Raw genomic sequence first — 19059 nt, forward strand, 5'->3', positions numbered from 1 at the left:
AGACTCCGCCCGGACTCCTACGGGAGTCGGGCTTCATGACCTACTTCAACTGCTGGTAAGCTTCATCCGGACTCCTATGGGAGCCGGACTTCGCCCCTGACTTTAGTTGCAGGAAGATTCTGCCCGGACCCCTGCGGGAGCTGGGCCTCGTCCCCAACTCCGGCTGCAGACAGAACTCGTCTGGACTCCTACGGGAGCCGGACTCCACCCACAACTCCGACCGCAAGCAGACTCCGCCCGAACTCCTATGGAGCCGGGCTCCGTCACCAACTTCAACTGCTGGTAAGCTTCGTCCGGACTTCTACGGGAGCCGGACTCCACCCACAACTCCGACTGCAAGCAGACTCCGCCCGGACTCCTACGGGAGTCGGGCTCTATCACCAACTTCAACCGCTGGTAAGCTTCGTCCGGACTCCTACGGGAGCTGGACTTCGCCCCTGACTTTAATTGCAGGAAGACTCCGCCTGGATCCCTACGGGAGCCGGGCCTCATCCCCGACTCCGGCTGCAGACAGACCTCGTCCAGACTCCTACGGGAGCCGGACTCCGCCCACAACTCTGACTGCAAGCAGACTCCGCCCGGACTCCTACGGGAGTCGGGCTCCGTCACCAACTTCAACCGCTGGTAAGCTTCGTCCGGACTCCTACGGGAGCCGGACTTCACCGCTGACTTTAATTGTAGGAAGACTCCACCCGGACCCCTATGGAAGCCGGGCCTCGTCCCCGACTCTGGCTATAGATAGACCTCGTCCGAACTCCTACGGGAGCCGGACTCTGCCCACAACTCTGACTGCAAGCAGACTCCGCCCGGACTCTTACGGGAGCCGGGCTCTGTCACCAACTTCAACCGTTGGTAAGCTTCGTCCGGACTCCTACGGGAGCCGGACTTCGCCCATAACTCCGACCGCAAGCAGACTCCGCTCGGACTCCTACGGGAGCCGGTCTCCGTCACCTACTTCAACTGCTGGTAATTTTCGTCCGGACTCCTACGGGAGCTAGACTTCGCCCCTGACTTTAGTTGCAGGAAGATTCCACCTGGACCCCTGCGGGAGCCGGACCTCGTCCCCAACTCTGGCTGCAGACAGACCTTGTCCGGACTCCTATGGGAGCCGGACTCCGCCCACAACTCCGACCGCAAGCAGACTCCACCCGGACTCCTACGAGAGCCGTGCTCAATCACCAACTTCAATCGCTGGTAAGCTTCGTCCGGACTCCTACGGGAGCCGGACTCCGCCCACAACTCCGACTGCAAGCAGACTCCGTCCGGACTCCTACGGGAGCCGGGCTCCGTCACCAACTTCAACCGCTGGTAAGCTTCGTCTGGACTCCTACGGGAGCCAGACTTCGCCCCTGACTTTAATTGCAGGAAGACTCCACCCGGACCCCTACGGGAGCTGGGCCTCATCTCCGACTCCGGGTACAGACAGACCTTGTCCGGACTCCTACGGGAGCCGGACTCCACCCACAACTCCGACTGCAAGCAGACTGCGCCCGGACTCCTACGAGAGCCGGGCTCCGTCACCAACTTCAACCGCTGGTAAGCTTCGTCCGGACTCCTACGGGAGCTGAACTTCGCCCCTGACTTTAATTGCAGGAAGACTCCGCCCGGACCCCTATGGGAGCCGGGCCTCGTCCCCGACTCCGGCTGCAGACAGACCTCGTCCGGACTCCTACGGGAGCCGGACTCCGCCCACAATTTCGACTGCAAGCAAACTCCGCCCGGACTCCTACGGGAGCCGGGCTCCATCACCAACTTCAACCGCTGGTAAGCTTCGTTCGGACTCCTACGGGAGCCGGACTTCGCCCCTGACTTTAATTACAGGAAGACTCCGCCCGAACCCCTACGGGAGCCGGGCCTCATCCCCGACTCTAGCTGCAGACAGACCTCGTCCGGACTCCGGCCACAACTCCGACTGCAAGCAGACTCCGCTCGGACTCCTACGGGAGCTGGGCTTCGTCACCAACTTCAACCGCTGGTAAGCTTCATCCAGACTCCTACGGGAGCCGGACTTCGCCCCTGACTTTAATTGCAGGAAGACTCTGCCCGGACCCCTACGGGAGCTGGGCCTCATCCCCGACTCTGACTGCAGACAGACCTCGTCCGAACTCCTACGGGAGCCGAACTCTGCCCACAACTCTGGCCGCAAGCAGACTCTGCTTGGACTCCTACGAGAGTCGGGCTCCGTCACCAACTTCAACCGCTGGTGAGCTTCGTCCGGACTCCTACAGGAGCCGGACTTTGCCCCTGACTTTAATTGCAGGAAGACTCCGCCCGGACTCCTACGGGAGCCGGGCCTCGTCCCCGACTTCGGCTAAAGGAAGACTTCGTCCGGACTCTTACGGGAGCCAAACTCCGGGCTCCTCTCAAATGGATAGCTAACCACCCCTCTCCGCCAGACACTCCAGCCGAACTTCAGCCGACAGGTCTGCACTCCCTGGCATGATGCAGCAACGGCCACGATCCTGCTCCACTTCCTGCGATGAATTTCGTGCGGCTCCATTACTCCCAGGCAGACTGCTGTGATGCCCACGATCCTGCTCCACTTTCTGCGACGGATACCGCACGATTCTTCCATCCTCTGGCAAGTCGCGACAACGGACGTCGCTCCACTCCCTGCGGCAGACTCCACGTGGTGCGCTTCGGCGATAGCCACGATTCTGCTCCACTACCCTTCGCAATAAATTCCTCCTGACTATGGATGGCCCACTACCAGACGGTTACGAACGTCGCTATCAGTCTGTTTCACCCTCCGCCTATTAAAAGGGAGACCCCAGATACTTTATTCTCTAAGCTCTCATTTTTACCTAGAAACTCTGCTAAAATTTTCGTTCGAGCACTCCATTCTTGTTGAGGTAGAGAACTGACTTGAGCATCGGAGGGTCTTGCCGGAGCAACCCCACCTCCGGTTTAGACTTCTTTTGCAGGTCCCGACGGCGACCGTGACTCCCTCGACTCCAGCTTCTCCGGCGCAGGCGGATTTTTGCACCAACAATGTATATGATATATGTTTGTATGTATGATCTAAAAATTATTTCAAGATCAAAACGTACATGTCATGCAAAGAATTTAGATTTAAAAATTTTGATTTAAGATCTGAAATTAGTGTTTGTGCATGAAGGATTAGTCATGGGTAGATCAAATTAGGTCATATAATTGGATTACATCTTGAATTTTCTGATTTGATCATATTGGGTTTAAATCGATTTAGTAGTTGATCAAACCAAGTCATGTGTTGATTAGGGTTAGGTCAATAGAGCTTAAGATTATATAATTATTATTGATTGAATCGACTGACATCCATATGTAGAATCGATTAACCTAAGGACCTAATTCGACTCTATGGCTCGAATCTGATTCACCTAAGCTAACTTATTTGGACAAATTAACTAATTGATGTCTAAGGCAAATAATTAAAAGATGGTTATTTAATTGATTCTGTTTGCTGATCTGACCAATTTATTGATATCTAAGAAAAATAATGGGGGGACCCCCACCAATTTCTACTTACCTGATCAATTTGAAAGATTGAGTCTCAAATATGGTTGCTTGACGGTTTGGTTTAGCCCACGCCAATTAGATCAGTCATGTGGTGACTGATTAGATGAGACCTAAATCTAAAATCTCTCCATAAATATTAAGTCCAATGGTCTTCCATCATTGTAGATGTGCGGGTATGCTACCGGTATTGATTGCTCTCGACTGATCAAGTGCTTCAGTTGCATCAGAAACATGCAACCACTCTATTAGCAAAGAGTTGCTCCAGGGTAAAGATGGGGTTGGGCCCAATAACTGTTAGGTGAGGGACCCAATGATGGCTTTGTACCTACTTATGAATGATGGGTCTGACTTAACTAAGGAGTGTGGGCAATAACTGTTAGGTGAGCCCACATGACTTAGAGATCAAGTAGCTACAACATACTTAGAGAAGTATTTGGATAAAGAGTTGTCTATGCATTGACGTGCGTATTATCAATAACTGTTAGATGATGTGCACGACATTGGTGGGACCACAACACCCACTAAAAATTTAGTTGTCGCATTAGAATTTTTGTTTCTCCACCCAAAAAGTGTGGGAGATCTGATAAAATAGTGAGAGTCTTTTTACATCTAAAAGTCTCTAGAGTAAATTATAAAATAAGTACAAACATCTAACTAGAATCTTTGCTCTTTGCTATTCATTGTGTCAGCTTTCAATCCTCTAGCTCAGATCTTAGATATCAACTATTTAATTAAAATCAATTACATAGACTGGCTCACATTTCTAAGAATCATTTTTAATTTTAGAAAATTAAGTAATATTCTCTACCAGGTTATTCTAATGTTAATAGCCTATCCAACCTAAAGTCAATGAGCTATACTTGATGAATGGATAGACAATAATAATAAAGATAGGTGCTATATATTGAAGTCCATGATAGATGAACTCCAACGTATGCATGAGCTCATGTTCACTGCCAATGACACGTTGATTCATCTACAAATATTGTAAGGTGATCAAAGTCACACAGCGCATAAAATGTGCGATGGGCAATCAATCTATGATCACTATTTGATAATGATCAAAGATATTAAGGAGCTTAAAAGGCTCGATATAACCATGCACAAGGAATTGCTTGTGGATTTGATCCTACGATCCCTGTTTAGTTTATATGGATAGTATATGGTAAACTACCACATGAATGGCCATCTTGGCATCTTATCTGAATTGGTCAAAGTGTTGGTAACTAAGAAACTTTGAAAAGTTCAGAGGTAAATACCTGGAGAGCCTAAAGAAACAAGGACATACCTTGAGTAGGCATGTAGAATTTGCTCAATACTATCTTTACGATTTTTTCTTCTTCTAGTTGAGTTTTAGACTCTAGTATTTTTATATAGAGTCTATGAGAAGGTAGAGGGTTGAGAAAGTAATCCTTGAAATTGGTAAAAGGGCAAGAGTTGCTGCTGTGGCCAGGGGCATCTATGAACTTAATTGAGTAAGCAAAGAATGCCATTGGATCTGAGAGATCTAGAGTTAAGATAAACCTTAAGTATATGTGGAGCCTTAGGCTAAGTTATATAGGAGAGGAAATGATTAACAAACTGGAGAAATATGGACTTTTGGGCTCATTGACTGTTAAGTCATATCTAGTTTATGCATCATCTTTTTGATGAAAAATAACCAAGCTACTTTTGTGGGACATGAGGAAAGGGACCATTGAGATACTTATCCTAGTATACATTTGAAGTGTATAGCCCATTTGATATGCTAACAAAGAGAGTTATCTCTACTTCGTTACCTATATCGATGATCAATCATGGTATGGGTAAATATATGAGATACAAATCTAAAATTTTTTGAAAGATTTAAAGAATTCAGATGTAAAGTAGAAAAATAAATCAAAAATTTTTTAATGATACTTCGATCGGATCGAGGATGCAATACAACAAAAAAAAAATTTGGTTATCTCATAAAATGGCATAAGTTTCATATTGGACCCCTCTTAGTACATCTCAGCTCAATCAGATAATTAAGAAGAGTCAAGGGACTATATAAGATATGATCCAGTCCATCATGGAATTCACTAATTTATTTTATTTCTTTAGGGACATGCTTTATTTCTATAGAATTAGGTTCTCTCTAAATCTGTTCCTACCACACCGTATGGGATATGGCATGATGAGAATAGAATCTTGATTATTTCAAGATCCAATGATGTCTAGCCTATGTCAAGGACAACGGAAGATATGTTAGAGGATAGGTCTATAAAGCTCAAGATGGGATCAAGTACTTGCGAAGTCTGTATATAGATCAAGATGGGATTGACCCCTCCAGATTATTGAAGTTGATGTATCACTGTATTTCAATTTAGTAAAGTCTTAGCCAGGGTAATCCATGAGATGAATTTGAAAAGTTGAAATACAATGTGGATGAAGTATTCTTGATTAACAGTTAACCTGAGACCATCTTAGAGTATTCAGGGTCAAAAGGATGAATTATGCAGTAACCATATGTATGGATTCTGAAATATTTTTTTTATGATAATTCAATCTATCTAGACATCGAGAACCATTGCTAGATGGTATCTTGATTAGTGTATAAATTAATTCCTATGCTATCGGCTTAGTGTTTGAACCTATGGAGTCACACACATAAGTCAAACATCATAGAAAAGTATTGACCTATGTTTATATGTCTAATTTAGAAGTACTTGACTTGATTGAACATATAAACTAACCTGATTGAGAATTAAGTTATGGGTCAAATAGAATTGAAGAGTTGACTATGTCTAGTTAGCACTACACATGAGGTTCAGGATCGATCCCGGAGATGAATAGTTTCTGATCTATGATCCATGGAGTATTGAGAGATTATATTTAAGTACTAATTAATTTTAGATTAGATCTAAATTAATTAAGCTTAATAGTTCAAAAATTAAAGTTAGACTTGGTACGAAAGTCTTAAAGAGTTTGAGATTAACAATCTTTCAAAATTATTTCAAATTAGCTTCGAATTGGATTCGAATCGGATCCATTTTGGATGAGATATAAGAAATCCTACTTGCACTAGAAATTTTCTCTCTTATGGGCTGACCAACACCTAGAATCTTTCTCATTGTGGGCATCCCATGTGGGTGAGGGATTGGGTGCAATATGGTTGTCATATGTGATGGCAATACTATCTCATGTAGGAGTCCTTCTTTCATGAGTATTGGACTGATTCAAAGTATGTTTGAGTTTGGAGTCCTATACTTATTGGGTATTGGGATTCATCTATAAATAAAGAGAGTCTCTACCTATGGATGCATAGCAAACAAATCAGATTGAGAGAAGAGAGAATGAGAGAGAGAGGTGTGAGAAGAGAAAAGCCCTTCCTTCTTATCCTTGGCCTCTCTCCTTTCGTGCTGCCCCTCCTCCTTTGTCATGGACCCTCTTATGGGTCTTTCCCTTGCTAATGTGAGGTGTCACACCAGCACTTTTTTTCTCATATTTGATTGGGTTGCGAAAGTCATTTGATCGGAGTTCATCCCGCTTTCCTGCATCGTCTGGCATGTATGCGAAGTAGAGGGTCTGCACTTTCAGGCCTCTGCAAAGGTTTGATTTCAGATTTTTAAAGATTAATCTCTAGTTTTATTGCTAATCAGGTAAGAATTTAATCTTTATTCATATAGATTAATAAAAAAATTTTAGATGCAACTTGGGCTATCCGAAGAGAAACAGTTTCTCTTTCCTTCAATTGGTATCAGAGCAGGGCTGAAATACATGGATGCATATCTAAATTTTTTTAATTATTTATATATTATATATAATTAAAATTTTATATTAAATATTAAATTTAATTTAAATCTATTTATATAAAATTTTTAATCTGATTTTGATTGGAGTAGATGAGCCTAATCAATAGTTGATTAAGATTGTTATAAGTTTGTTATAACATAATTTTACTGTTGCTGAAATTTTGATGGAATAACAATATGAATTAAAATCTATTTTAAATTTATTTTAATATTATTATTTTTATTAAGAAGTAGAGTTTATTTTTAGATCTGAATTAGATTTATTTTGATGGATATTTAGATTTGAGTCCTATCGAAATTCAGCACTACATGAAAACATACTTTATCAGAAATTCAATCCTTATGCATTCATGTTTGTATCTAATTAATTTTTTATATGATATCAAATCTAAAATTGATATTTTATAATCAGTATAAGATGTGTTTTAGATTTTATATGATGTATATGATGCATCAAATTTAATTAGATTAGATAAAGAATATAATTGATAAGATCAAAGATATGTTCATGACATAAAATTATTTTATCAATAATTATATATTGATGTAATTATATATAAAATTAGATTTTAAATTTTAGTAATCTAGTACTCAGATTGATGAGATCACCAGACCATCTGATTATAGGAGATTGAAGAGATTAATCTCTTTTGCCTATTCGATAGGTTCTCTTATGACGTGTAGGGGTGTCATCGTGATCCGATTTCATAAAAAAAAATGAACAGATTCTTATGAATTTTTTAATCATAAATATATTTAGATTAGATCTAAAGTAATTTATAATTCATTACAACTAGATAAAATTTAGATATAAAATTATTTTAGATTTGAATAGCATGTTACATAAGCTGTAATCGGTATTGATCTAAAAGTTGTCATGATGTATAAGATATATGCATAAAATTTATATCATATCTATGTATGTTTAATTGTTAAACAAATTATAAAAAATTATTTCATGAATTGAAACATATGGTATGCTTCACCTGAAACTCTGGTAGAATAGTTTTACAGACTGAAACATAAGTTTCACACACTTAATTTTGAATTAAGCTTTGAATGATCTAGATTTGAGAATTGAAGATCATTAAGACACCACATAAATCAATAGGCAAAGGGTTAGCTTAAATTAGGTCCTTCTAATGGGTTAGACCTAGAGTTAGAAACATATATGGACTAAGTAGAGAATTGATTAAATCTAATAAAGTATTGAATTAGATTAGGTCAGAATTTTTCTAAATCGATCTTAATAGTTGAAGTTTGATCAAGTCTATGTGTTTGATCCTAATAAATAGACTATGATAATGACTTCGTGGTTGAGCCTGAATCTTCTGATGGACCAAATCAAAACTAATTAATTAGTGATGTCTAAGATAAGTTTGGTCGATTCGATCAAGTGGTTTTTAATTGGGAGCTATTCATCTAGATGCATCTACGATGAGTTAATGGCATATCTCTCTCACTGATCTCACTTACCTTGCCAATATGATAGATTATATTTTGATTAGGTCACTAGTTGATTCATACAGACCCATGCCATTAAAGTGAATTAGTGTGATTGATTTAGATGTCTTTAGACCAGCTTGTGTCTAATCCCCTACATGACTTGGTGAAATCAGTGGAGGATTTACAACTTGCATGTCAACTTCTTCTCTTATTCTCAGGTGTTGCTCCTAGATTGATTTTGATGACTACAAAACAGTTGGAAGGGATACAAATAATTTTTATGTGAAAAAAACCTTATGCTCTACAGGGGCAAAATCATAATTTCATCAAAACTCTGATTTGATAGCATCATCGTGTAGAACAAATGATATGTAATCTATTGGTGAAAGTTTCATGGTTTTTGGACTTATATTTTTGGAGTTATGAAGGTTTGAAGTTCATGAGTCGACTCATGAGTCAACTCATGAAACTATGAGCTGATTGGCACGCAAAGATTAGCCATGGCACGCTGGTTTTCTGGCTTGGCACGACCTGTGAGTCGACTCATGAGTCGACTCATGAGTCGACCTCTGCTGTTTTGGGCCAAGAAAATCCAGAAACCCAATCTCTGGACTTTGCAACAGAGGTCGACTCATGAGTCGACCCCTGAGGCATGAGTCGACTCATGAGTCGACTCATATGACGGGATTTGCCTGTAACGGCTAGTTTTTGGCCAGATTTGGTTGCTTTTAATGCTCACTTTTTGTGCTCTAACGGCTCTTTTTCTGCCTAGTTTGTTTTCCCTTGTCTCTTAAGGCTATAAAGGTTTCAAAAGGTGGAAAACAAAAAGTAGAGAGATCAAAATATCCAAGAGGCATTCAAGTGATTTGAAAAGAGAAAATCAAGAGCATTCAAGAGGGCATTCAAGTGCATTCAAGAGAGAGTTTCTCAAGCCAACTTCTCAACCTCACTTAAGAGCTCATTTACAGCCTTCAAGAAGCCTTCAATCAAGCTCACCAACTCCTCAAGCATTTGTTTCATCTCTCATCCACTTTGAGAAAATCCAAGAAGGGCTTCTTCATTTGAGTAAAGCGTATTTATTGTTATATTCGCTCACTTAAGGAGCTATTCTTGTACTTAATTTGTGCTCTAAACTGAGTTTATCTTGTGAGCAATTGTTTTTGTTTTGGAGGGTTTCCAAAACAAGGAAAGGTTGATCCGAACCTGAAATCGGAGTGTGGGTCGGCTTGTACCCGGGAAACAAGTGGACTAGCTTGGGATAGCTAGTGTCGGAGTTTCCGACGGTTGTATTCGGGTTGAATACAAAGTTTAGTGGATTAAAATTCCCCAGTAGGAGCTTGGGATGACGTAGGTGCCAAGGTTGGCACCGAAACCACATAAATAATTGTGTTTATGGCATGCTTTATGTTTCTCTCTAATTCCTCCATATATCCTTGCATTCTTGTTTTAAGTAATTAATCTCAAACCAAAGTATCTCTCTTCATTCATCAAGCTTTTGATATATAATTTTTACAAGTAATTAGTTAAGCCTAAAATTTTTAAAACCCAATTCACCCCCCCCTCTTGGTTGCATAGCTGGGCAACAAGTGGTATCAGAGCCCCGGTGCTCTAGCCCTTCTTTGATCTAACAATCAAAGAGCCAAAGTTCTATGGCAACCCACGTCGCACTTCTCTAGCCGAGGGCAATCTACCAACCGACCTCCACTTTTCAATGGGTCTAACTACACCTATTGGAAAGCTCGGATGAAATTTCATACAAGCACTAGACTATGATATGTGAGTATCATAGTGAACGGTCCACACACACCCACCAAGATAATAGATGGTGAGGAGTCAACCAAACCCGAAAGAGAATGGGATGAGGTTGATAAGAAATTGGCACAGTTAAATGCTAAAGCTATGAATGTTCTTTACTGTTCACTTGATGCAAATGAATTTAATCACATTTCTACCTGTGCATCTGCTAAAGAAATATGGGATAGGTTAGAAGTAACCCATGAGGGAACAAATCAAGTAAAGGAGTCTAAAATAAACATGCTTGTACATAATATGAGTTATTTAAAATGGAGCATGATGAGTCCATAACTGCTATGTTTACTCGCTTTACTGATATAATTAATGGTTTGAAGATCTTGGCAAATCTTATACTAACAGTGAACTTGTAAGGAAGATTCTCAGGTCATTGCCAAGAACCTGGGAAGCCAAGGTGACTGCTATCCAAGAAGCAAAGGACTTGAACACTCTACCTCTAGAAGAGCTTCTGGATCCTTGATGACTCACGAGCTTAGCATGAAGCAACATCAAGAGGATGAAGTCAAAAAGAAGAGAACCATTGCCCTCAAATCCACAGCCTCTCCTGATGAAGAAACTGACGATACAGAAGATGAAGAACAGGATGAAGAAATGGCACTCATCACCCGAAGATTCAAGAAGTTCCTAAGAAAGAGGAAACAGGGATGAGAAAGAGACCTTTCACAAAAGGGGAACAAAGCAAAGAGAAAGAAAAAGATCAACCCCTTATATGCTATGAGTGCAAGAAGCCGGGGCATTTCAAATCCGAATGTCCACAATTGAAGAAAGGTCCCAAAAAGTTCAAAAAGAAGGCAATGATGGCACATGGAGTGCGAGCGACGACTCAAGCTCCGATGAGGAGACTCAACAGAACAAGCCAACCTGTGCCTTATGGCACACGATAATGAGGTAATTTCTGAAACCCCTAGTGATTTTAACTTTGAAGAATTGCATGAAGCCTTCAATGATTTAATTGATGAATTGAAGAAACTAGGAATGAAAAACAAAGAACTAAAACTGAAAATCAGTCTTTAGTAAAACAAGCAGAAAATCTTTCAGTTGAAAATCTACTTTGCTTCAAGAGAACCAAAGCCTAAAGAATGATATAAATAAGCTGAAACCTATAGTAGATAAATTCACCTTAATTCAAACAAACTAAATATGATTCTTGAAAATCAAAGGCCGTATATGATAAGGCCGGACTTGGCTATAACCCTTAAAGAAATAAAAATTTTTGAAAAATATTTATGTAAATTATTCAAGTAACAAGCCTACCAATACTACTTGTTTTAAATGTGGTAGAATAGGACATAAATCTTACACTTGTGCAAACATAACTGTAAAGAAAATATGGGTCCAAAAGGAACCATCTTGACTAACCAAAAAGGACCCAAGAAAGCTTGGGTACCTAAAACAAAAACTTGATATTTGTTTGCAGGTGTGTCTAGCATCCCATGGAGAAAACAGGAAATGGTATCTGGACAGTGGATGCTCGAGATACATGACTGGTGATGAATCATAATTCATCACGCTTGATGCCAAGGATGGAGGGATGGTCACCTTTGGAGATAATGGCAAAGGAAAGATCATCGGGATAGGTAACATTGGTATCACTCCCTCCAAATATATTGAAAATATTTTGTTAGTTAAAGGTTTAAAGCATAACTTACTTAGCATTAGTCAATTTTGTGATAAAGGGTATAAAGTAGTTTTTGAATCATCTGTTTGTATTGTGACTAGTCCTATTAATGATGGCATCAAATTTATAGGACATAGACATGGCAATGTTTATATGGTAGATCTAAATGATTTAGCCAAAGTAGACATGCAATGTCTAGTATCCTTAAATGCTAAAGTTAATGAGACTAGTTGGCTTTGGCATCGTAGACTTGCTCACATTAGCATGCATTCTCTTTCAAAATTAATTAAGAAAGAATTAGTTCATGGCTTGCCTAAACTGAATTTTGAAAAAGATAGGATTTGTGATGCATGTCAATTAGGTAAGCAAACTAGAGTTTCATTTAAATCCAAAAATATTGTTTCAACTTCTAGACCATTAGAGCTTTTGCATATGGATTTATTTGGACCAACTAGAACCACAAGTCTAGGAGGAAAACGATATGGTTTTGTAATAATAGATGATTATTCACGTTTTACTTGGGTTTTCTTTCTGGCACACAAAGATGAAACTTTTCATATTTTCACTAAATTTCATCGAAAAGTCACTAATGAAAAAGGATTTTCAATTCAAAATATTAGAAGTGATCATGGAACTGAATTTGAAAATCAAAACTTTGAAAAATTTTGTGATGAGAATGGAATCGGCCATAACTTCTCTGCTCCTAGAACACCCCAACAAAATGGGATAGTTGAAAGAAAAAACAGAACCTTAGAAGAAATGGCCCGTACCATGCTTTGTGAAAGCAACCTTCCAAGATATTTTTGGGCGGAAGCTATTAACACAGCATGTTACATTCTAAATCGTGCTTTAATTAGACAATTTTTTAAGAAAACCCCCTATGAACTTTGGAAAGGAAGAAAACCAAATATTGCATATTTTCATGTTTTTGGTTGCCGATGTTTTGTATTAAATAATGGTAAGGAAAGACTTGGTAAATTTGATGCAAAATCAGATGAAGCAATCTTTCTGGGTTACTCCTCTACTAGTAAAGCTTTTAGAGTTTTTAATAAAAGAACTTTAGTAGTTGAGGAGTCCATTAATGTTGTCTTTGATGAATCTAACGATCTTCCTTCAAGGAAGAATGAGGGTGTTGATGATGCAGATCCATTAATAGAAGGTATGAAGGAGATCACTCTGAAAGATTCAGCCACTCCAGAGGACAAGGAACAAGAAGACAAACAAGATGAGATAGGTGAGGAAATTCAAGAACAACCTCAAGGTACAATTGACCTACCCAAAGAATGGAGGTATGTTCACAACCACCCTAAGGAGTTAATTATTGGTGATCCTATGCATGGTGTAAAAACTCGCTCTTCACTTAGAGATGTGTTTAATCAATATGCTTTTATATCTCATTTTGAACCTAAAACTATTGAAGAAGCTGAAAAAGATCATAATTGGATTAATGCAATGCAAGAGGAACTTAATCAATTTGAAAGAAATAATGTTTGGACTTTGGTTTCAAGACCTAAAAACTGTTCAATAATTGGCACAAAATGGGTCTTTAGAAACAAATTAGATGAGCATGGTAATGTAATTCGAAATAAAGCAAGATTGGTTGCTAAAGGATATAATCAAGAAGAAGGGATTGATTTTGATGAAACCTTTGCACCAGTAGCTAGATTAGAAGCCATTAGACTTCTACTTGCATATGCTTGCTTTATGAAATTCAAATTGTTTCAAATGGATGTTAAAAGTGCATTTTTAAATGGATTTATTGCTGAAGAAGTTTATGTAGAACAACCCCCTGGATTTGAAAATCATGCCTTTCCTAACCATGTCTTTAAATTAAATAAGGCATTATATGGATTAAAACAAGCACCTAGAGCATGGTATGATAGACTAAGCAAATTTTTACTAAGTAATGGTTTTTCAAGAGGTAATGTAGATACAACCCTCTTTATCAAAAGAAATCAAAATGATATGTTAGTTATACAAATTTATGTTGATGACATAATTTTTGGGTCTACTAATGAATCTCTTTGTCAAGACTTTGCTAAGCTTATGCAGGGAGAGTTCGAGATGAGCATGATGGGAGAACTCACCTTCTTCCTCGGACTCCAGATCAAACAATCAAAAGAGGGAATCTCCATCACCCAAAGCAAGTACACCAAGGAACTACTCAAAAGATTTGGAATGGAGAACTCCAAACCCATTGGCACACCAATGAGTCCCTCATGTAAGCTTGACAAGGATGATGAAGGTAAATGTGTAGACTTAAAATACTATAGAGGCATGATTGGATCATTATTATATTTAACTGCAAGTAGGCCTGATATCATGTTTAGTATTTGTTTATGTGCTAGATATCAATCTAATCCTAAAGAATCTCATTTGAATGCTGTTAAAAGAATCCTTAGATACTTAAATGGTACTCAAACTTTAGGGTTATGGTACTCTAAGGACTCACAAATAGATTTATTAGGATATTCTGATGCTGACTTTGCTGGATGTAAACTAGATAGAAAAAGCACAAGTGGAACTTGTCAATTTCTTGGAGCTAACCTAATCTCATGGTTTAGCAAGAAACAAAATTCGGTAGCACTGTCTACGGCTGAGGCCGAATACATTGCAGCCGGAAGTTGTTGTGCTCAAATCTTGTGGATTAAGCAACAACTCGAAGACTTTGGAATTAAACTTAATGAAACACCAATAAGATGTGACAACACAAGTGCCATAAATCTACCTAAAAATCCTATTCAACACTCAAGATCCAAACATATTGAAATAAGACATCACTTCATAAGAGAACATGTTCAAAACAAAAATATAATTCTTGAATATGTTTGCACCGAAAATCAATTAGCTGATATCTTTACAAAGGCCCTTAGTGAGGATAGATTCTGTGAAATTAGGAGAAATCTAGGAATTCTTGATCCATTTGCCTGAATTATTTTTCAAATTCCAATGATTTATGGTCAAAATCTCCTAAGACCTCAATTTCCAACACCTTTCTTGGTCCCAAAAGCTCAAGTTTTTCATTCTAAAAACTCATCTTAGAGCTAAACTCCTTCTCCCCAAAATTCAAATTTTTCTGGAATTTATTCATATTTTTCCTGATTTTCTGAACTTCATGAGTCGACCCCCATGAGTCGACTCAATGGCAAACTTGTAATTCCCAGCAACTTCCAACGGGCTGAAGGGTTTATATGTTGAATTACTGTTCGTGAGCCGACCCTCACGCTCGTCTTCCTCCTTCGGAAATCCATTCTCCCTTCTCCCATTTGCTCCATTTCCTAGGCTTGAGCTAGTGGAACTCCTCCCGCCTCCTCTCCACCGCAAATAGCCACTCCGGGAAAGGTTCTTTTGTGACCTCTTCCCTTGTTCTTCACGGTTGGAGCGTGCCCTAGCACTCCACCGTCCCTCTCAAATCCACTCTTTCTCTCCTCCAAAACCTCAAATCACTCTCTTATAATCCTTCCTCCACTCCTTCACTTGCTCCTCAAGTCTCCTCGCCTGCTATTGAAGAAGGTATGGCACCAAAAATGAAACTTCCCCAAAGGAGAAAGTCTGTCCGGGAACTTGAAGAAAGTGTCAGAAGGAAAAGACAAGCGGCACAGTCCACCTCTGCTCCCGTTCCAGATTCAGTTCAAGGTCCTTCACAGTCTTCTCAAACTCCCAGTAAGAACCCTCTCTCAGATAGAAAAGTAGAAACCGGGAAAAACATTGACTCCGGTTCTTTGAAAGTGAGAGATTTTCTTTAGCAAGTAAGATCAAAACTCAGGGATGGAGCTTTTACTGTTCACTCAAAGAAGTCACCTTTGTTGACCTTGTTAGGGAGTTTTATCAGAATCTTATTTATGAAAATGGGTCTGTAACTTCTACTGTGAAAGGGGTTGATATCTGTCTGGATCCTGTCATTTTAGGGGAGATTTTACACTTACCTAGTGAAGGTTATGCATACATGGAACTCCCCGTGAAAGAAGAAGGTATAAGTGTTATATTTGGAGGAACCTACCAAGGGAATTTGAATAAACTAGAGGCCAAGATTTTACCTATAGAAATGAGAATCTTACATCAAATGGTCACAAAACTTTTCTTCCCTAGGAGTGGTAGGCACGATCTTCTGTCAGGCAGGGACATATGCATTATGTTTCACATTATCACTGAAACCCCCCTAAACCTCCCAGCACTTATGATAGAAGCCATGAGAGAGACTCTGAACAGATCTAAGGCACATTTGCCTTATGGTATGGCCCTGACTAGAGTTTTCAGGAGGTTTGGAGTTAGTAGTGAGGGGGAGGCTCCCACCAAACTGTCTCATGTTGATTCCTTCAACCTACACACCTTGCATCGAATGGGGTTCACAAAAAGTGGTGGTGGTTGGATCAGGGGAAATGAGGAAAGAACAGAAGAAAGAGCAGAAGAGAGAGCAGAAGAAAGAGCTGAGGATACAGCAGAAGTCAGAGCTGAAGAAGAAGAAGGTCCATCATCTCCTGTTCATGGCTTCAGGGCAGCTTCACCAGATATACAGTTCTTTCCAGATCCAGAGGCTGGCCCTTCTGAGTTTACCAGGATACCCACACCTGTGCATCAGCCAGAGAGCAGAGCACCTCCGTCAGAGTTCACACTGTCCGATTATCAGATTGAGCGGATTGCACAGCGTATGGTCTCTTTGATGTCGAGTCAGATGAGCAGTACTTCATTTGTACCAGGGGCTACTTCTACTGATCAGACTTTGACTCCCCACATCTCCACAGTATATCAGATGATGGCAGATCAGTCCATGAGGATTCAGCAGCTTGAGGACACTGTTTTGAGATTGACTGGCAGAGTTCTCGAGTTACAGGGGCAGGTCTTCGATTTGGCACACCCTCAGCCTCAGGAGTCTACGATTGAGGTCACTGATCTCACTGCAGAGGCCGGCAGACTCAGAGGAGCTCTTGAGGGCGGTTATGAGTTACTGAGGAAGGAGATCAGAGGATCAAGTGAGCAAGCTACTACTCAGTTCACTGCACTTCTCCAGGCTGTCTCCAGGGCACTGACTGTACTTGACTCCATCAGACTTACCCTTTCAGTTCAGTCCCTAGCTTCTCAACGTTCTCAGCCACCCAGTTCCTCCCGTTCGCCTGCTCGTGCCAGTTCTTCCTCTCGTGCCAGAGGTAGACGGGGTCGAGGACGCATCTCAGATCCAGATTCATTTGCTCCTTATCACATTTCTGATGATTCTGATCATTGATCATTTCTAGATCCTAGGTCTTAGTGTTTAGTCCTCTCTAGGATCTGTATTTTTTTGGGGCCATGTATTGACATGAGCTAGTTGACTTTGTATGTTACTTTTTATGTTACAATCTATGTACTGCAACAATTATGGCTTTACCTTTGGAATGATGATTATCTTACTTTGGTTATATATTCTCTTTTGTGAAATATTGTCTTCTCTTTATGGTATTATCATTTTATGATTGCTGTTAATAGTTGCTTCATTAAGGGGGAGCAAACCCTACAAGAAGAGAAATTAAAGAATGCTTCAGAAAAAGGACTTAACCTTGTTTGATGATGTCAAAAAGGGGGAGAAATTAAACACAAAGAAATACATCAAAAGCAAACACTACAAATTATGAGAAATTAATACATTGACAATTTTAAGTACAAATGCTAAATATACTGCAAATAAGTACCTTTTAAAATTACTCATACTCTGATTTGCTGTAAACCATTGAATATGCTTTGATACATTGCTCTAATACTTTGATAATTTTTTTACTACTCCGATACATTACTCAATTTTACTCTGATACATTGAAAAACTATTTTTATTACTCTGATACTTTGCAAAATTTTTCTCTGATACTTTGTAAAATTGTTTTCCCTACACTGATACATTGCAAAATTTTTATTTCTCTTGCTCTGATACATCTTAAACTTAAATGCTCTAATACTCTTTCCAAATCAACTATTCAATATGCTTTGGCACAAATGACTAGTTTTGAGAATTGAGAAAATTTTTCAAAATACAGTTTGCTCTGATAATAAAATCAAATTTTCTGCTCTAACACCAAAACAATTATCCAATGAGCATATCTTCCAATCTTTAAACAAATGGACAAACTATTTATGCATATAACCATTTGTTTCACATGCCAAAAGAATCATACTCTTTTCAAGCATATGCACCTAAAATGCAATCTTTTGAAATTCATGATTCAGAAAAATGCTTTTGTTCAAATGTTTTGTCATCATCAAAAAGGGAGAGATTGTTGCTCCTAGATTGATTTTGATGACTACAAAACAGTTTGAAGGGATACAAATATTTTTTATGTGAAAAAGACCTTATGCTCTACAGGGGCAAAATCGTAATTTCATCAAAACTCTGATTTGATAGCATCATCGTGTAGAACAAATGATATGTAATCTATTGATGAAAGTTTCATGATTTTTGGACTTATATTTTTGAAGTTATGAAGGTTTGAAGTTCATGAGTCGACTCATGAGTCAACTCATGAAACTATGAGCTGATTGGCACGCAAAGATTAGCCATGGCACGCTGGTTTTCTGGCTTGGCACGACCTGTGAGTCGACTCATGAGTCGACCCACAAGGCATGAGTCGACTCATGAGTCGACCTCTGCTGTTTTGGGCCAAAAAAATCCAGAAACCCAATCTCTGGACTTTGCAACAAAGGTCGACTCATGAGTCGACCCCTGAGGCATGAGTCGACTCATGAGTCGACTCATATGACGGGATTTGCCTGTAACGGCTAGTTTTTGGCCAGATTTGGTTGCTTTTAATGCTCACTTTTTGTGCTCTAACGGCTCTTTTTCTGCCTAGTTTGTTTTCCCTTGTCTCTTAAGGCTATAAAGGGTTCAAAAGGTGGAAAACAAAAAGAAGAGAGATCCAAATATCCAAGAGGCATTCAAGTGATTTG

Source organism: Elaeis guineensis, chromosome 8 (assembly GCF_000442705.2).
Source record: "Elaeis guineensis isolate ETL-2024a chromosome 8, EG11, whole genome shotgun sequence".
NCBI lineage: Eukaryota > Viridiplantae > Streptophyta > Magnoliopsida > Arecales > Arecaceae > Elaeis > Elaeis guineensis.